Genomic DNA, 21,316 nt, shown 5'->3' on the forward strand with positions numbered 1-21,316 from the left:
GCTTAATCCTAATTTTTGCTTTAGCTCTCCTCAAATGGGCCCCCAAAGGTGTTGAAAAAATATAACTGAAAGGTTGCTTGTTCCATGGGAACTTCAGGAAGACTCCCTGACATCTTGCTCTGAAATGCTATTTTATAACTTCATAGAATAATGAATTAATCATAGTTAAAGAGTTTTCCACTTCCCCTGGCAACAGGGCTCATGGGGGCGAGGCAGGCAAGGGGAAAGACGGTACCAGACCAAAAAAGGAGCCCCCATTTCCTTATAGCAGCACATGCACAGAATAGGCTCCCAAATTTTGCCCAAATCATTAGGCCAACACGACATTCCAAAGCTACATGTAACTAGAGGTGACACTGTCCCTTCTGACTGGGGAGGGGTCAGCAGGATGCTAGGAGATGGGGTGGTAAAGAGAGGGAATAGAGAAGAAATGTAAACCATAAATGAAAGTCAGAAGCCCTGCTGCTTCTCCTGCTAAGAAACAGCAAGGAAAGACTGAATCCACTTTCTAGAAAGTTAAGACCATGAAAGGGGATGTTAAAATAAATTGAGAGAGGAAAAGGAAAGAGATCAGAGGCGAGAAGAGCCTTATTATACCAGGTTGGCAATTTGTCTGCTTTGCTGAAGCTCTGAGTAGCGGGTTTTTATGGTTTATTTTAAGATCTTTGAGGCCTTTTGGGGGAGAGGGGGGAAACCTCACTAATTCTACCTATTTCGGTCTCCTGAATTTTGCTGTAATGGAGGGCATTTGCATTCAACAGGATGAATTCCCCTTAAAGAAATGTCCATTCCTTAGAAAAGGAATGTGTTCATATGTGTGGGTGTGGGCGGAAGAGAAGAGAGACATTTAAGAGTTGTTTCCATAGCAGTTTATTATTCTATCAGATGCACAGAAGAATATGGGAACAGGGCCAGGAGGCCTGATCTTCCATATTCTTGTGACTACAAAGACTGGCAACTGTATTTAAATGCTCACTCAGGATTTAAGAAGAGAAAACTCAATGTAAATCAAAATAAAAGAGATGCAAGTTTGTCTACTTTTTCAACCAACAAAGAAGGTAACTGATTAGGTACCCCAGAAACTTGGGCAAGCACCACCCCTGAAGGCTAGGAACATCTTTGGTTTGGGGAATCCCTGGCTGATTCCCCTTTAAATGACACCAAATTGTGTATGACAGTCAAAACGGGGTGGAAGAGTGTAACAGTGCGTTTTACCCATCCCAACCACATGTCTACAGTCACAAAAAACCAAGTTAGAGCCTGGAGGTGGGGGAGATGGAGCCTGACATACTACCTGCAACCCTGGCCAAAAGAAATCTCTGAAAGATTCTGAAATAAAACACTCCTGTGAACAAAAACTGAAGAAACAACACAAAGGCCAGGAAATAGAGCAAGTAAGAAAAGATTAAAGGAATAGAGGTCATCGTTTAGCTCAGGAAGGACTAAAGCGAGGAAGTGAGAAATGTGAAAAGAGACTTAATGATTTTTGAGCCCAGAGAAAGTCGCTTGAGAGAAGCACTCACTGGTCTACCCAAACGCCACCTTCTGGTACCAGAATCTTCAAACGCCTGTCTTGCTGGCTTATAGCTGAAGTTCTTGCATAAAAAATGGCCTGGGGGGGCAGTGTGGGGGGAGAACCTTCACCAAAAGTGAACTTCTAAGATATTAGATAAACATAAGCTAAAGATTATGTCCGATGGAGAGAGGCTGGTCAGTAAATACCACAGGTTAAGACACTGACTTTACAGTAGTGGAGACGGGCCCAATCGGCTGAGTCAGCCACAAGGCTGTCCTGCAAAGCAGGAAAAGCAGCAAAGGAGCGCCGACACGGAGGCTGTGCAATGTCCTTCATTTGAGAGCCTTATAAATAGTGAAGGGTCAACAGTATCTAAGGCAGGTTAAGGTAACCGTGAACTTAGAGAAAGGAGAAGGCGGCTTTGGGCAGGAGAAAGGGAGCCTTGGAAACGAGTAGAATGACCAGTACCTGCAGGACTACAGTTGTCAATAAATACAGAACTTTTCAGGAATATAAGTTCATCTCCGCTGGCTGCAGACACCCTGCTCTACACACCCTCCCCTGCACATATCCATGCCTGGGATTTTATTCTCCAAATCCAGGACCAGGTCTTTGAGCACTAATAACATTCAGGACCCAAACATTTGCAAAGGTAACTGGGGTCTCACTTTCTTCTTCCTCCAGGGAGCTTGGGGCACTTCCCTCACAAGGCCAAGGGAAAGGATTGCCTCGGCCTCTCCTGGCAGGCACACCAGCACTCAGCTGCCCCCACAATGCCTGCAGCTCCAAGTTACAGGCCTTTTGCCAGGGGAATAGGTCACTGGTCCAGGGTCTCAGTCGTACCACTAATATTTGCCATGAAAAACCAGGCCACTGCCAGAAAGAAGCACTGTCTCCTGATTTCTCCATGTCTCACCTTGCTACTCACTCACATTCCATGAATTTGTTTCTGTCTAGCCAGGGTCAATCTGTCAATTCCTGTCTAATGCCCTTGTCTAGAACTTAGGTAGCATTGCAAAAAGGGTTGGTACAAAATCAGAGTAAGATAAATTTGCCTTGTCTTGGTGAGCTTTTGCACTAAAGCTTGCTTCCTTATAAACAGAAAACCTAAAAATCAATGCCCAAAGCCCAGCAACTACAAACTCCACTTTCTAATAACAAAATGCTAGAAAGAAAGAGAACCACATAAAAATGAAGCCCAGGAAAAACAGCCTCTCCTCAGAAGGTTCCAATTAAGGGGGGGGTGAGCGGGGGGGGGGGGGGGGGTGTTGTTCCTAGAAGCAGGGAGACACTTAATAAGTAATGAACAAGAAAAGTAAAGAAAATCATCTTAATTACATCTTGATTTGTTAGAAACCAAAGCAGTATGAATGTGAACACGTGTGTACCCAGTTTCTGAGTAATAACAGAATCCATTCTTATTCACAAGCTCATTCACTCAGCAAATGCTGTCCGATCATCTACCACACGCTAGACACTGTTCCTCACACTGGGAACACAGCTGTGAACACGTCAGACGTGATCCCTGTTCCCATGGAGCTTACATTCTGCTGGAGGAAAACCAGAGTCAACAAGGAGCAAACGAACAAGAAAATATCAGATGGCTATGTTCTGGTGACACGAGTAGTTCCTTTACACGAGAGGAAAGGAAGGCCCTTTCTCCTAAGTAACAGCAGAACTGAGATCTGAATGACAAAGAACCAAGCAGAAAGGTCACCGTGGCCAGGACAGAAAGTGAGGGGCAGAGTGTAAGAAATGCAGCTGCCAAAGTAGGCAGGCAGGGATGTGCTCGTGAAAGACCTTAACCAGCAGATAGTGTGCGTTACATGCCGTTGAGTCCGCGCCTGACTCCTGGCGAGCCTACGAATGAGTGACGTCCACAGTGTCCTGTCCTCACAGCCCTGCTCAGCGCCCGTAGACTTGTGCCTACGGCTTCTTTCATGGAGTCAGTCCATCCCATAGGCGGTCTTCCTCTTTTCCTGCTGCCTTCTCTTTTTCCCTGCATTACTGTCTTTTCCAAAGAAGCCTGCCGTCTCATGATGTGCCCCAAGCAGGACAGCTTTATTCTGCCATTTTTGCTCCAGGGATGTTTCAGGCTTAGTTTGCTCTAGGACCCACCTGTTCATCTTTCAGGCAGGTCAGGGTAGCCATAGAGCTCTCCTCCAACACCATTCTTCAAATGAATCCATTTGTTTTTCCTATCAGCCTTCTTCCCTGTCCAGCTTTCGCATCTGTACATCCCGGGAGTATTTCGGAATACGAGGTTGTGAGTGATCTTAGCCACGGTCTCGCACGGTCATCTCTGCTCGGAGTGATCGTTCCTTTTTCTTCCGTCGCTGCCCTTCCAAGTCTCAGCCTTCTCTTGATTTCTTGGCTGCAGTCTCCATCTGAATTGGTGACTGAACCAAGGTCAGCAAAATTTTCAACAATTTTGGTATCTTCAATGTCTATGTTAAAGTTGTGTATTTCTTCTGTAGTCATGACTTGTCTTCTTGATGTTCAAACGCAGTCCTGATTTGGCACTTTCCTCTTTTACTTTCATCAGGATTCATTTCAAATCATTGCTACTTTCTACCAGTAAGATGGTGTCATCTGCGTATCTTAAATTATTGATATTTATTCCAATTTTCACCCGTCCTTAGAATCTAGCCCAGTTTTTTGCATATGTTCTGCATACAGATTAAACAAATAGGGAGATACAATGCACCCTGGTCTGACACCTTTGCCTACAGAAAACCATTCTGTCTCTCCATAATCTGTCCTGACAGTGGCTTTCTGTCTACAATACAGACTATGCCTCAGGGCAATCAAGTGCTGAGGCACGCCCGTTTCTTTCAGAACAACCCATAGGTTTTCGTGATCCACAGCAGCCAGGACTTTATTCTAAGTATGATGCTAAAGCAGCAGAGGGTGTGAGCAGGGGAATGGCGTGCTCCTTAAATTAAGAAGTTAATGAGGGAAGTTGATAACTGATTCCAAGATGTATACTGACTTCTCAAAACATTTATTTGGCCACAGAAGTTTAGAAGAGTTTCATTTCCCAAGAGAAATACTTAATTGTTTTTTAATCTATCAGTTATTGAATATGTACTATGTGAAGGGCACTATGCCAAGTGTGCCTAGCCCAACACTCCAAGTAGGTATTACCTTTCCATTTTACAGATGAAGACACCAAAGCTCATAAAAGGGGAAGTTGCCCAAGGCCACACAGGATATAGGAGGCAGAGCTGGGGCTGGAACCCAGGTTGGCCTTACTTGAAAGGGCCAGGGTTCCCGGCCACTTCCCACTAATGACTCCACCTTCTTCCCTGAAGGGGGAAAGAACAGTTCTCCTTGGTTACCACGCAAGCCTTCTACCTACTGCTTTCCCTCTAATTCAAACCGTTGGCTCATCTTCCCCACTCAGGGACACAGACTGGGGCCTGACTCCAAATCCCTTCCCCAAGAACCTTCCCTAACAAGCCAATTCCAACCTCACTGTTCCATGCCTTTGGCCAACCTTTCTCAGAACCTGTGGTCCCGTCTTCCCGATGGGGTTTGAATTCTTTGAAGGTATTACAATCCTCACCATAGTGAGCACCTATCACCTCCGGCACACGATGTGCATTATCCCCTTTCATCCTCACTGCCCAGGAGCTGGGTATCAGTACGCCCTTATTCAGATGAGGAAATGGAGTCACAGAAGTGAAAGCACAAGGTCAAAAAGCTAACCATCAGCAGAACTGGAATTCCACTGCTTTCTACAGCATACAACATACAGAGCTTACTAAACAGTGAGTGAATGAAGGGACACATAAACTCATCATGGCAACCCGCCCCCCGTGACTGAGGAAGAAAGAATGGGCCCAGGTCAAGGCCACACACCCAGCTCTAGACACTCTACACAAACACTTCCGCCTCTTCTCAGCCAATACAGGTGCCACGTCAAAGACCAGTAAAGGCTTTGTCCTTTCTCCCTCACGCCACCAACCCCATCAGAGAAAACAAATGAATCAAATTAACCTTCCCCAACACTTCCACCAAATACAATCCCATTGCAAAGGTCATTTCCCCCTCTTAGACCACTGGGGAGTATTTTATTTCAGTAACTCAGTACTGAACAAACCTTTACAGAAAATACAACCTAGTTTATTTTTCATTGTCTCTTTAATGTCAACTATCTTACATGATATTTTACAAAAAAAAAAAAAAAGCAACAGCAACAATAGAGAGTTTTAAAGAGAAAAACAAGAGGCCTTAAGAGACGTTCACTACTAAGTGAAATGGAGATTCAGAGGTAACAAAAAAAGAAAGCTATTCCAGATGGTGCAGTCCTAGCAGGAAGAAGGGCTACCCTACCAAGAACTGAGAACCCCCACCCCCAAGAAGGGAACAAAGAGGAAGCAGAGCATGCTGGAGGCAGGAGGCCTCAGACAAGGAGAAGGCCGGAGGAGGAGAGTCAAAAAGTGGACACTTGACCTGGATCCCTCCTAAGAGACTCCCTAGGGGATATTTCCTTGTTTGGCTGAAGCATGACCACACAGAAGGCAACAAAGAGCAGAACAGGACTAAGCACCACAAGACTAAGCACCGCAAGACCAGGACCACATCTGTATACCACCCCCAGCATGGAGCCCAGCACACAGCAGACATGTACAACAACAAAGAGTTAGCCACATAAACCGTAACAATCATAACCACGTTTCAGTTAAGTATTTACTCTAACTGCAAAGGAACCTCAGCTCCTTTCATATATTCTCATTGATACTTCGCAATAACCCTGTGAGATAGACATATTATTCCCAGTTAGAGCTGCTTCTTTGTCCACCCCCACCCCAGAGACTCTCTGTAAATGCTGGACCCTCAGGCTAAAACACATGTTGAATTTCTCAGTAAACACCTGTCCTTCATAATTTAACTCAAATATCACTTCCTCAAGGAAGCCTTCCCTGATGCCCTCTTAACCAAGGACTAAGCCAAACCGCTGTCAAATGTTCTCATGGCACCACATTCCTTTCTTTCAATACACTTATTATCATTGTAATTTTGTATATGTGTGATTATAATTTGATTAATGTCTATATTTAGCAATATACTCTGAGCAGGCACTGTATCTGACTTGGTGACGACTATATCTCAGTGTTTATCTTTTAAATAGTGTCTGGAATGTAACAGATGCTCTATATAGGTTTCACTGAAAGAACAAAATTTCTTTGACAAGGGAAATGAAGCTCTGCCCAAATCAAATGGTTCTGCTTAAAGAAGCTGTTCTCCCATTGTGGGATCTCAAAACAAATTTTTCTTTCCTTTTCCCCATTCCTCTTTCCCAAATTTCTTAAAGTTACTTTCTATGTCCTGCCATTCTTCAGGCAGGTGGTAGCCATAGTGATAAGCTGGCCTACAGCCAAAATTAGTCTAAAAAGATAGCACCTTGTCTGAGTGCTCCCAACTTCCAAAATAAAAGTCCACAGTAAAGGCCAGACAGATAGAAACAGAAAAACCTTTACCCAGTAAAAATACTGAGCCTAACAACTAGCAGTCTGAAAAAAACAAGTGCTTCCCAGGGCAAGCAGTGCCCTCAAGTGAACCATCAAAGGAAAAAGGGGAGAGGAGCCAGGCTGCAAGGGGCTGAGGCAGGAGCAGGTATATCATTCCCTGAAGGGATTTTAAACCCTACCCTTTACTCCTTGGATAAAGCAGAGATGTTCCCAAACATTAAATATCAAAGTTTCCCCTAATGAAGCAGCTTCAGAAGAGGTCTAGGATCATGGCTCAGAGAAGCAACACCGAGGTCTAAGGAAGCTCCTATAAAGCTCTAATCGAAGCCAAAATGGCCTATGAAAGAAGGAGGGTCTTGTGTTGTCCTTGCCCTTTTACTACTCAGGGTAGGCAGACGAGTGCAGGATGGGGGAAGCAGCAGCATTTACTGAGCACTACTTAGTGGCAGCATCGTGACAGGTACTTCAGACAGGGCTGTTAGGAAAAAACAAATGGGACACAGATAAGCACATACCACGGAAGGACGGCTGAGGCTCTGAGCTTAAACAACCCGTCCAACAGCTAGTGAATGGCAAGGTCAGGAGCATACCCCGGTCTGCCTGAATCCAAAGACTCTCTTCTACTACCCCAGGGCTGCTTTTGTGGGTCATCTCAGAGCCCAGCTCCGCTCCTCTGCCCTCACCACCACCTTCCTAACCAGAATGGGACTGCAGTTCCGCCAAGTGCTCGGGTAAAGGCAGGCTCTCTTCAACAAGCACAGCCCGTCACTGTCAGTACGTACAGAATGAGGCAAGCCGGGGATGGAGCGCAGCTCACTCCTGGGAGTGGAGCTCACCATCTGTAGCTACGAGGATGAGGCTGGATTTTCTGAAAATCTCAAATGGAGCCACAGGGATGAAGTCTCTGCCTTTCCCAGAACCCACTGCTGGGTGCTGGGGTGGTAATCCAGCAATCCAGAGCAACTTAAACCAAAAAATGGTGTGTCCTCCATCACAACATGAGAGACAATATCTGCAGGGCGGACAACGCCAGCTGAAGTCTGCGCAGCTCCTCTCACTAGGCGGAGAGCACGGCAACTCCATCCCTGAATGACCCGTATCCACACAGCCTCTCCTGCTGACAGGTGAAGCAGCCACTCATTGTGCTATAGCTCAAGGCTAACCCTTCCCCCTGCACTCATTTCAGGATCTGCCTCTTTTCAAAAACTATGCCAGCTGATTATTATAATGATAACTATTATGCCATTATAATAACATTATTGCACTTTTTTTCCTGCACTTGACATCTGTTGGCTGATAGGTTTAACTGGTACATAAGCAATAATTACATAGTGTTCTCTCCTTTCCAACCAAACCTCTAGTGTGACTCTTACAGCTAAACCCAGTTTCGGCAAATGCCCAGCCCCAGCAGCAGCGGGAAACGTGGCTCGTCTGGGCTCAGCTCCCATGCTGTCAGTGGTCACAGTGCCAGAAACAGAGACTCAGCTGGGTCCCTCACTGTTGACGTACCCCTCCACTCCTGTGAAGGGGCTGGAATTAGGGGGAACACCTCCCAGCGTGCAATTTATTGTTGAAAACCCCAGCAGGGCCAGAGGAGCCATACACAAGCGTCAGTCCTGCAGAGGGACAAGCAGTACCACATCGCAGTGCCACACACCCCAACAGGAGGAGAGGAAAATGCATCCTCCACTGGGAGTTCTCAAATAAATGGTTCCCAGAGAGCCATTCTGCCTGCTTCCCTGGGCACACTTCTTGGCAACCACTGGTAAAACTGGCACCAGAGAGACGAGGAGGGAGAGGAGGGCTGGCTTCAGGTTCCTGTGTGGAAGCTGAGAAATCCACCCACCTGGCTGCTGGGCTTTCTTTATCCAGGGCCCACTAGGGTCCAGGACACAGTCCAGAGCCCAAAGTGGAGAAGCAAGTCCCACTTCCCGTCAGCCAAAGCCCTGAATCTACCTGTCACACCATTTATGACAAACAAGGCAGAGGAAAATGTGAGATTCTATGATGGCAGAATACCAATATGCCTGAATCACACATTAGCCTTATTAAAGTAAAGGCAGCCATTAGCAAGGCTACATGAAAACACACACATGATAAAACACGTCCCACCAGGAGACCAGGCTGCCTACTTTGTTCTCCCCCCTGTAATACACAGGGCTTTTTTTTTTTTTTTTTAAGGCAGAGAGGGAGTGGAAAGTTATTCGAATTTAAATTACCAATGAACACTATAATCTGTGTATAAGGAGAAAGGCAACATTGATGTGTGGCCGGAGCAGTAGGAGCCCGCAGGGCTTTCCCCTTCAGCCTCAGCACGCCCCTCGCATCGCTTGGTAGCAGGCAAGCCAGCCGGCAAGGCCCAGGCAGCACAAAGGGGCACTGTCCCCTAGGTCTAGGGAGAATATTGCCCTCTCAGAAGGAAATCAGTATGAAGCAACAAAGAATAAACAAGATCAGTCCTCCACTGAAGTAACCCATCGAAGGAGGGAATTTGGAGAGGAGTTACTGAGGGCAGGGACCTTCTCTGTCTCACCATTATATTCCTACAGCCAAGCGGTACCTGACACATAGTGGGTGCTCAGCAAAGAACCCACTGGATTGAATGGTAACCACAAAGAGTCCTGAGATTGGAAAAGATTGATGAGAGCTAGAATCTAGTTGTTCCTATTGCAACCTGTGGAAAAGGAAGGACTGTGGTCTGCAAAGAATACGTAAAAGGGAAACCTAGACAAGAAAAATGAGTCTCTCTCAAATACATTCCTGGTGCCCTAACAGTCTGACAAGTGTATTTTTGTCAGACTACTTATGTAGCCCTACAAGACCAATGCTGGGAGGAAAGAGAGGAGAGGAGGAGAGAAGGGAATATAGGAGACAAAATATTTTACTCAGTGCTTACTATGTACATATCTGAAAACCCCAGCGGGTTTACAGATATGAAGAAATAGGAACAGAGAGGTTAAGTAACTAATCTGAAGTCTCACAGTTAGTACATAGTTTAAACCTGAGTATATCGGGTGCTACGGCCAAAAGCTTTCCACCATACTTCACCTTGCTTTCCTCTAGGGGTGAGCTGATTTCCCAGCTCACTTTTCCTATAGAGGAGACAATGCTCCTACCATTTCCCGAAAAATAAGACCTAGCCGGACCATCGGCTCTAATGTGTCTTTTGGAGCAAAAATTAATATAAGACCCGGTCTTATTTTAATACAAGACTGGGTATAATATAATGTGGTATAGTATAATATAGTATAGTATGGTATAGTATAGTATAATACCGGGTCTTATGTAAGACCCAGTCTTATATTAATTTTTGCTCCAAAAGACACTTTAGAGCTGACGGTCCGGCTAGGTCTTATTTTTGGGGAAACACGGTACCTGTCCTCACAAATCAACTAGGCAGTCATGTTTCTAAGAGTTAATTAGTTAACTGGAACTGTGGCTTGACGATCTTGTGAGTTCCGTGTACTTGAGACAGCCCACTGTAACTGAAACTTGGGTGAACTAGCAGAGTTTCTGGACCGACAAAGCGGACAACCAGTGAAAGCCTAAGCCATCAGCTGGTACCTACGGTATTTCTGGGACAACCCTCTTTGGAACAGCCAACGCACGCATGATCTTTACATGCCCCCAACACGCTCTCTGCAGAGATGACAAAGGAGGTACCAGGCGCCCCTCCCACTCTAACCTGTAACAGTAATAGACAGAATTCTCTTTGAAGAGAATTCTGATTTAAGTAGGAACAGAATAGGTAAAACGTCAATGATTTGTGCTTGGTCCTCAGAAGCAACTGAGCCTTCCCTTCATATTGTTCGCTGCCTCTCGAAAGCTTCCAGAGACCTTCCAGGGCCAAAAGAGTAGAAAGGGCAAGATGATCTCAATGCTGTATTCTCAAGAGTCCAGTGTTGAGGATCAGCCAGTATTTTCTAATGGAAGTGAATCCCCTGGACAAACTCCAGGGAAGCAAGTAGTACTAAGGCATACTGTCTTTCAGGATTATCTGTTTATTTTGCCTCCTGTTATGGGGCTTTCATCAGTTGTGATCGTTTTTCTTTTTTTTCCCTAAAGATTAGAGAAGCTGATGATTCACTCTGGTGCACAACAGCTGCTAGGAGGAGCTGTGGGAAAGGGCTACCAGCAAAGGGGGGCTGAGTACAGTTAGGAGGGTCTCCCAGGAGTGCCCTGCATGCCAAGCCATATGTTGTCAGGATATGAATCCAAACCCAACTTTCACACTTTACGATGTTTATTCTCTCCGGATGTGGAGCATTAAATTCTATCCAAGGACTACACAAGTCCTTCCAATTTTATTCCACACTTAACTTCTTTGCCAGAAAGGTTTGTAACCTGGAAACAAAGCCCTCTGCCTAATAGCAGCAATAATACTTAGCAAAGAAAAGGAAATCTGAATGTCAATTCAACTTTCCCTGAAAGGGAAGCGGAGCCTTAGTTTACCGCGTCTAGAAAATGGAGAAACCTACTATTGATTCCCTTTCTCCAAACAACACAGGCCTACATAACTGAGCTTCCTAAGGAGCAGCTTGACCAGGCCCACCATTCCTTATTGCCTCACACTGACTGTTCCCTACCTGGCCCTGAAAATATCCACGTTGGAAACCCCTGGCCAGTGAGTGACAGAGAAAGCTGATCAACTGGTAGGCACATCAGTTGACCAAACAGCAGGACTCTTGAATTCACAGAATTTATTAAACACCCTCTGTGAGCCAGGAACAGTGCTGGGGGCTGGGTACACAAGGAGGAAAGAGGGATGCAGTGTCTGCCCTCCAGGAATTTCTAGTTGGAAAGATAAGCCTTACTCTAAAGAATCAAACTGCTTCAGACACAAAGGGGCCTAGGAGTTGAGCTTGCCAGATTCACTGTGGCTAGGGATCAAGAAATGCTTCAGAGAATTGGGATTTGAACAGGATTGTTATCATTTCTCAGGCTTTCACATAGTCATTCATTTATTCAACAAGCATTATGGTGTCCATGTTACACTCACCATTATGCTGGAGACACAAAATAAAGCAGAGCCCATGTCCTTGAGAAACTCAATAATAATAAGAGACAAAATAACTAACCAGCATAAAGTAGATTGAATTCCACAAAGTGTTGCTATGGGATACAGATAAGGAGGTATCAGGCAAGGCTTGCTGAAGAAGGCAGCTGTGCAACACGAAGTAGGAAACTAAGGAGAGGGTGCTCTGTGCAAAAGAACTGGCAGAGACCCAGACATGAGGCATGCTTAGAGGACCACATGGACCAGGCTGTCAGGAGCAAAGGGTACACGTGGGTAGTGGTAGAGGATAAAAAATGTAGGACAGGGAAACACCAGGATAGGTATGAACACCAGGACAACTGATACACGGGAGTTTAGTCAGCAGCCAGTGCGTGCCACCGAAGGTTTCTAAGCACGAGTGTTCCCTGTCAGCGCTGTATTTAGGAAGACCCCAAATGTCAGTGGCGTACAATGTCCCGGAGGAAACTGAAGCAGGAGCTAGGAGGAGGCTCCCGTAATAACTCCATTATAACAGCAGCTATGGGAAACAGGAAGCGGTGAGACTAGGTGAGATAGCTACTGCAGAGGCCTGCCCAAAAAAATGGCATTTCTTTGAAAACACTTAATTCACATTTTTTACCAATTCAGAGTGGTCTTCCTCCAAAATAATGAGGTTTTCGTTTGTTTCATTAAGACACAGGCTATAGTTACGGTGCTTGGGCTTTTTAAAAACTCAGCTTGATGTCAATATAATGAAGGGGTAGCAGCTTCGGGAGCTTACTCCCATTCCCACTCCCACTGCTACTCTGAACCAGTTGTAAATCTTAAGGGAAAGAGGGTCAACTTGAGCACAAAATCCAGGTCAGTGTATTTAAGTATGCCTGCCTGACCTGGCACAAGAACCAGAGATGGGCATACAAATCAGAAGAAAGCAGTGATGGAAGTCCAAGTTCCCTTAATGAGCTAACTGCTTCATGTCTGAAGAACAGAAGGCAGGAGACAAGGAGAACGCACTGTCAGAGGGCCCCAGGTGGGCTCTGGACCCACCAGCCCTGCTCTATTAAATTCCCCATTCACACACTGCCCGGGAAACAGGGCCCGCTGGCTTGGGCAGCCCATTAAAGTTAAGGGCATCAGAAAGGTGAGAAATGAGCAGAGTAAGGAAGGAGACGGCAGAGAAACTGCAAAGTTCCTTACTATTTACAACTTTTAGTTATTCAGCATGAGCTAACTGAAACTACTGATATGAATAATAAACCAATCAACAAAGACAGACAATGACACAGTTGCTAAGATAAAACATGCTTGGTCAGTATACCTTATCCTCTAACCAAGTTTTGGGTGAGGAACTGGCAACTGCTGCTGTTGCCATTATTGATAATACTGAGCACTTAAATTGTGTCAGAGAAAGCACTTTCCTTATGTATTCTATTAATTCTCAAGACAGCTACAAAAATAACTATTACTATTCCCATTCTACAGATCACAAAATTCTTTGCCTGTATTGATTTCAACTTTTTTATTCAAAATGTGTCAGAAATCCACAAAAAACCAAAAAGGGGTTATTTTGACTATTGTATGCATTTAATAATAATTTGAGCTGCTTTGTATACAAATGACATCATTTTCATATATAAAAATTTCCTCATCATTCATTCTTGAAAAACACAAAAATACAGAGAAATGTACATCCGCTTTCCTAAACTTCCTTTCTGGAAGTTTCTATCTGCAGTCAGCAGATGGAAATATGAGGTCTCACAACTAAGTTCACAAACTTGCCACAGTGCACTTACATTGGCAGCACTGTAGAAACAGCACACTAAGGTTTTATAACCTGGGTATATCAGTGTCTCACACTGTGTTCGTGTCGATGTGTGGCGGTGTCGTGCTGAGTGGCGTTCATTATTGTTGCGTGTTTTTATGTGCCATCGTTAAGAATGTCTGAGCTTGAATTAGAACAATGAACAAACATTAAATTTCTTGTTAAACTTGGCAAGAGTGGAAGTGAAATCAGGGACATGTTAGTCCAAGTTTATGGAGATAATGCCATGAAAAAAATGACACAGTACAAATGAATTAAACGTTTTTCTGAGGGGAGAGAATGTGTCACTGATGAAGAGGGGTCAGGGCAGCCAATAACGAGCAGAGCTGATGAAAACATTGCAAAATTCGTCAAATTGTGCATCAAAATCATTGGGAGCAGAGCAGACCAAATAAACATCAATGGAGAAAGTTAGGAAAATCTTAACTGAAAATCTTGGCATGAGAAAGGTGTGTGCAAAAATGGTCCTGAAGAAGCTCACCAAAGAACAAAAGCAAAGAAGAAAGTTTGCCAAGACCTTTTCGAGAGGCAAGATGATGTTTTGGGCCATGTTATCACTGGTGATGAAACATAGGTGTGTTAATACAACCCTGAAACAAGGCGTCAAAGTGATCAATGGAAGTCAGCCAATGCTCCACGATCAAAAAAAGTTCCATCAGTCCAAATCGAGAGTCAAAACAATGTTGCTAACCTTTTTTGATACCAAGAGGGTTTATTCATTATGAATTTATACCAACTGGACAAACAGTTAACCAAGTTTACTATTTGGAAATGCTGAAAAGGCTTCGTGAAAGTTAGGCAACCTGAACTTTTCGCCAACAATTCGTGGCTCTTGCATCACCACAATGCACCAGCTCACACAGCACTGTCTGTAAGGGAGTTTTTAGCCAGTAAACAAATCACTGTATTGGAACACCCTCCCTACTCACCTGATCTGGCCCCCAGTGACTTCTTTCTTTACCCAAAGATAAAGGAAATACTGAAAGGAAGACATTTTGATGAACTTCAGGACATCAAGGGTAATATGACGACAGCTCTGATGGCCATTCCAGAAAGATTTCCAGAATTGCTTTGAAAGGTGGACTAGGCATGGGTGCACTGGCTTCCCAAGGAGAGCACTTCGAAGGTGACTGTAGTGATATTCAGCAATGAGGTATGTAGCACTTTTTCTAGGATGAGTTCGTGAACTTAACCGTCAGACCTCGTATTCACTTGGATATATTCGACTGTCACAACAGGGTTAAAGCTTAGAAAAAATAAGTAACTTGTTCTCGATCTGACAGCTAATAAGTAGAGAGCAAAATATGAAACCAAGTGAGCTAACTCCAAAGTGTTTTTAAACCACTCTGACCTGCCATTCATTCCTTCACTCTCTTTTTCTTTTAGAGATGTATTAAAGGTTTGCTTGAGTCACCAGAAAAGATCCACTGGTGCATTGTCCCCATTCTTTACAGAACATACTCACAGCATCTGGTCTGAAAGCTATTTGTTTAGAAGAGAAGGGGAAACTTCAAATTTATTTCCTCAGGGGTAAGAGCAAGAGGAAAGAAACACACTTCAACATGAATAGAAGAAATAAGAGCATGACAGCCAAAGCTCTCAATGGTGACAACAGACAAGATAGTTAGTTGGGGGGGGGGGGGGACCTTCTTTCTCCCTGGAGATTTTCAACTGCAATAGCATCTTGCATCTTTACAGGCTTTAAATAATTCTAACAACTTCTATGGCCACCCTCTGTGAGCCCTCTTGCTTGAGTCTCAGCTCTGCCACTAATATACCGGTGGCCCTAAAAAATGTATATGACCCATTTCACTTCTCTGGGGCTCAGATCTGTCATCAATAAAATAAGAACCGATCAAATGCAAAACTAAAGCCAGGGCAGTGACAGAACTAGAAGGCTATCTCCCTACTCTTCACTCACCCAAGGAGCCACAAACAGTTATCCCTTGGATCTGAACCAGACCCAGCCCTGATGTTTGTAATGAAATTGATATAAATTCCCCAACAATGATATCTCTTCCAGCCCAGAAACACGATGATTTTAGACTTTAGCAGCCGGGCCCATGGATGTAAACTTTGCTTCATGAATACAATCAAATCCAACTCCCCATGAGTATGAGATGGGGAAGGTCACAAAATCAACTTCAAATACCTTGCTTAGGAGCTGGCCCCTTAAACTTCCAATGTCTTATTACCCATTGGATTCAAGCATGACCCATCAATGTTGTATCGACTATTCTACTTTATGTAACTTCCAGGGAACTGAAGCCTGCTAGTCTAGAATTCTCGAGTTTGGTCAGATGGCTGCTACTCACCTTGGGAGCCTCACAGAAATGTGAGGCATGTGCATGCAACTATTCCTGGAAGAAAAGATACCATGTTTCCCCGAAAATAAGACCTAACTAGACAATCAGCTCTAATGCAATTTTGGAGTAAAAATTAATATAAGACCCGGTATTATATTATATTTTATATTATATTATATATTATGTAAGACCAGGTCTTATAGTAAAATAAGGCCAGGTATTATATTATTTTATACCCAGTCTTACTTATAGTAAAATAAGACGTGGGTCTTACATTAATTTTTGCTCCAAAAGATGCATTAGAGCTGATTGTCCGGCTAGGTCTTATTTTCGGGGAAACACGGTGTGAACTGAGAGAGGGGCCCTCATTATAACGTGACCATGCTGGCACCCTGATATCACACTTCCAGCCTCCAGAACTGTGAGAAATAAATGTGTGTTATTTCAGCCACCCAGTCTATGGTTTTCTGTTATAGCAGTCCATAACTGATTAAGACACTTCTCAATACCTCATACTTCAAAGCCAAGGGCAATATTAGGAAAATGAGGGCAAACATGGCCAGCAAACACAACCACACCCTAGTCAATGAGCTGCCTAGGGGAAACCTGAAGAAACTGTAAGTCTGGATTGAACATAGCTCCGTTACTACTATATTCTCACTCTGCAAGGTAGAGAATTGCACAAGTGAAGACACCAGGTGTCTAAAATCTTCACTAAACTCTTAACAAGCCAGGAAAATTCCGGGAGGTTCACCACAGGTATTCTGAGCAGCTTGACTCTTTTAGGGTTCTGTCCCAAAGACAAACGCGATTATTGTTGATGCTAGGAATCAGGGGTTACCCAAACCCCACCTAAATGGCAACAGGCTAGTCTCCTCTTCCCTTACTGAGCTGTGAAATCCTTAGTGAAAGTAAATGAAGAAAAAAAGGAGGCAGTCCCTCTTCAGACCACATATATTTGAAATAAGAAGCTCTGTGCTGTGGAAGACTAAGGCTTGCAGCTTAAGGCTGACTCAGAGAAGGATAAAGTATTCATCCTCGCTCAGAAAGAACAAGATTAGCTCCACAAAGACAGGTCTCCAAGTTGACACCAAATCCAGGAGTTAGAGACTCCTGCGCTATAGAGCGTGATCTAAGTAAGCGCCACCTGAGGCCCTAGAGGAAAATCCCAGGAACACACAACCAAGGGGCTGGCTTTGTAAAAATGTTCAGATTAGCTCTCCTGTAAAGAGGCTTACTCCAAGAGACTGGAAGACGGCCTCTGCAGCAAAGCTTCACTTAGAATAAAAAATTAACGAGGGGAAAAAAAGGAGGCAGGATGAGAAGAGCATGAATCCACAAACATAATGGAGAGAATTGGAAGGCATCCATCTATTTGGAAAAAGGTACAACTTGACTTTAGAGACTGTCGTTTTTTTTTTCCCAATATTCTCATTAATAGCAAATCTTCATTCTTTGAGGTTAAAAAGTTACTACATTTCTATGTCCCAAGACCTTTTATGTGTATTACCTCATTTAACCACTCTTCAAAGTAAGTATTATTCCCATGTTTATGCAGTGGAAAACCGAGTCTAAGAGGTGAAATAACTCATCTAAGGTCATATGGCTAATATTAATAAGTGATGGACTGAATCAAAACTCATGTTTACCACACTCCAAAAATCTTTTATGCCCACTTCGAAAGAACTGTTAATTCATCTATAGATAAGTCAGACGACAAGTTTCTTAACCATGCCATTTGGGGTTAAAAAATATACACACACACACACACACATACATATATATGGTGTCGTATTATTGAAACTGACCTCTCACATGATCCAAAAATGTCTCTGGAGACCATTTCAGAGGTGAACTTTCAAAACTGCTTTGGACAACAGCCATATCACTAAAGGGCTGCCACCCTCAACCCCCACCACCCACACTTACACATACCACTCTAGAGGAGAGCAACACTCATTGAAGGATTAAATTCTGGAGTGTTTATTTTAAAACTCATTTTGTTGCTTTTTCCTTTCGCTTAATTACCTTTCTTTGATACCAGTGAAACACACCAGAGCTCAAAGTTGGCCTCTGCAGGGAAGTAATAGATGGCCTGCAAAGACAGCAGAAAGGGGAAGAAAATAGGAATCCGGATACAAGGCAACTTTTCATTCTTGGGCTACTAACATCGCTAACATGTTCCCCATTCCCAATGTAAAATGGAGCCAGTAAATCTTTCCTGTAGCCAATTTCATCAGAACAGCACATGTATTAAATTCACTAAACACCAGAAGAAATGTTAAAACACATCGGATGTGGCAACACCTTCTTCAAAACTTAAGGACCAAGTTCTCAACTGAAATTATAGACCAGGTCCTGATCCATGTTATACAAATATCAATCCTGATATCCTCATGCCTTGGCTCTCATCAAAATCCGATCCAATCCCCAAATCTGGCTATACTTTCATCAAAAAAGAAAAACGTTTGAGTGGAGTGAGAACTAAAGACACACAGATACAAAACACCTTTCACACTGTCAAAACAAACACTGTTCAGTGTTTATAAATACATCAGTTTCTTCTCTTAGCAAACATGGACAGGGCCATTCATTCTCCTGCCTACCTAGTCTGGGTTAACCTAAACCCCCCAACCCCCCAAAGCAGTTTGTGGGTTTGGTTTTGTTTAATTGAGGTCAGAAAGCCAGCTGGACTTGAACTGAAGGCAGGCTTTGAAAAAGGTTTATTAGAAAACTGATCTTACGTATGTGTTGTCAATACATATTTTTAAAGGCATCAAACAGCCCTCTAGCTCCTACAGCGCAAAGGAAGCCCCCACTGGCCTCTGAGGGGTCAGGCATTTCCTGACTCCCGGTCTTTCCCTCCTGGAGCCACATTAAGAAGCTCGTATATCACCAGATTCTGTTTTCTGAAGCAGAGAATCTCAAAGCGAGAGTTTCGCTGAATCAGAACCACCTGGGGAGGAGTGCAGGTGCCCAAGACCCACTTCATCAGAAATCCCCGTGGGTGGAGACCAAAGATACGCACAACCTACAAAGTGATTTGAGACACACCACAGTCGGTAACCGCTACTTTAAAGGCAAGTCTTCCCCTACCGGGACCACGAAGAACACGAGATAGGATAGGAAGTAGGGCGCAATTCCATATGGCGACGAGACACAGCCGAGTCCGTCAGCCAAGAACACTGGAGCGGTTAGACCGATGCACAAACTGAGGAGAAGGGAACTGGGAAGGAAACTAAAACGTGTGGAGTCAAAAGCCTGTCTCAGACCCCTCTGCCTCGTCTCCTGGCGTTTAACAAGGGTTACTAGAGACGTTCTGAGTAGCACCGGCAGGGAAAGCAGCGGTTGGGCTGAGAGGCCAGGTCGGCTGACAGCACTGAGGAGCGCAGGACCCACTTGAATGTCCCACTTTGGAGACACGAGGGGGGTACGTGGGGACCCCAGGACACTGCTGGGAGAGCGCCGGGGCCGCTGGCGGGAGGAGGCCGGGGCAATGCCCTAAGTCCCCCGCCCAGCTCCAGGACCGGACGGCCCTCACCGCCCCTACCTTCGGTTTCCCGCCTGACAGCCGAGGGGCAGACACAACCCCCACAATTCCAGGCTGCCGCAGCGGCAACTAGCTCCAGATGCGCAGACGCCGTGGCGACCGTCCGAACCCGTGAACGCGCGGCTATTACGTCGCTCTCCGCTTCGCCCAATAGCCGCCTTCCAGAACAGCGGGAGGTCGCCTCACTCCCTTTCAAGCGCTTTGAGTTGTTAGCCCCGCCTCTTCCTGTCGCTGTTAAATCCCTCCGCCCCACAGCGTCTCCCCTCGCAAAAACATCCCGGAACGTTTTTTTTCTCCGTGTCCTTCCGCCGGGGTGAGACACGTCTAAATGATGCCAACGGGCGTAGTTTTGCTTCTAAGTTAGTTAGGCCAAGGTGGCACTTCTTCTCTGCCCGACAGTCTAATTTCCTTCTAAGGGGAAGATCCTCAAAAAGAAACTGGAGTGAGTTAAAATAAATCAAACTGTTGTGACTCAGTTTGGGATAAAGCCGAGTCTCAAGCAACAAATAGTCCTTCGAAAATTCATGGAGAATAGACCACCTGCAAGTCACCTACTTTATATACTTGTGTATTGTATGAATTTTTTACAGCGACAAAATATTTTTAAAATATTAAAATATTTTAATCCACTTTATCACTGAATAGCTGCTATTTTATAGGCGCCAGCTCCTTGCATATACATCGTATTTCTGTAACTTTCTAAGATTAAAATTGTCATCCCATTTTTATAGATGGAGAAGCTGAGGCTCAGAGGTTAAAGGATTTATCCAAGCTCATACAGTCAGAAAGTGGTAGAACTGGGAATTCTAGTCAGGTTTGGATGCCTCCGAAAGGCCTATTTCTCTTTTCATGATACTACTCTGTTTCCCTTGCCTCTCCTGACCAGGAAAATGGGGTGCTCAGCTTTCCCTTGCCTCACCTGACCAGGAAAATGAGGTGCTCCCTCAGGCCCTCAAATGATTCCTCGTCAATCAGGAGTGGAGAAAAGGATCATCTAAATAAGCAGTGATCTTCCCCAAACAGCAGGTATTCCCCAAAAGCAAACAAACAACCTATCTTTTGAGTTCCTTTCCCTTTTCTTTGTATTATGTGAGCTTCTAGCAATTAATTTACTTTCTTGATTGTTTACTGTAAGCAGGTGGGAAATTGACTTTGCAGTCACTTAGCAAGCCTTGATTAGTATCCTGGAGAGGGAGAACAAGCTCCTGGGCAATAGTTGAGAGAGTAGTATCTGTGTGGGGACAGAGCCAGGAGTGCAGTTTCCAGGCTCTCAGCTTCACATAGAAAGGTGCTGGCTCAGGTAGTAAATGGCCATCAACTGTGATTGGATGGCCATCAGCTGTGGCTAGTTGGCCATCAGCTGTAACCAGTGAGCCATTGGCCACTAATATAACTGCTGTGGCTACGCTAGCAGGAAAATGGGGGCTAGCAAGAAGATGGTGGGTGAGCTAGCAAGCGGCGGAGTATGGCAGAGTGGATTGCGGATTCTGTGGCTCCTGCTTCCTGTATCTCCAACCCAGCCACCAGTGAGAATATAGTGGCATGACGCCTACCTATGGCTCCATGGGTGTTCCTTTTTGGCGTCACCATATCCTGCGTTTCTATGTGGGGAGCAGGACCAGAGACCGCAGGCCGCCCCGCATGACAAT

The 21,316-nt window shown here is 44.7% G+C and overlaps 1 protein-coding gene across 4 annotated transcripts in view; it reads right to left on the minus strand.

Moving 5' to 3' along the window:
• The window catches only part of SIL1 (SIL1 nucleotide exchange factor), a 186,527-nt gene extending 166,639 nt beyond the window's left edge, over positions 1–19,888 (minus strand). Inside the window, exons 1-2 of one of the 4 annotated variants that reach the window (XM_081035638.1) lie at positions 19,668–19,780; positions 18,146–18,212 (exon numbers count right to left, since the gene is read on the minus strand). The gene's annotated coding sequence lies outside the window, so the exon portion shown is untranslated. Of the gene's footprint in view, positions 1–18,145; positions 18,213–19,667 lie in introns of all 4 variants that reach the window. The other 3 variants (XM_081035640.1, XM_081035637.1, XM_081035641.1) reach the window with 3 other exon arrangements.
• Positions 19,889–21,316: the final 1,428 nt, after the last annotated feature.

The sequence above is a fragment of the Rhinolophus hipposideros genome (assembly GCF_964194185.1).
Source record: "Rhinolophus hipposideros genome assembly, chromosome: 23".
Taxonomy (NCBI): Eukaryota; Metazoa; Chordata; class Mammalia; order Chiroptera; family Rhinolophidae; genus Rhinolophus; species Rhinolophus hipposideros.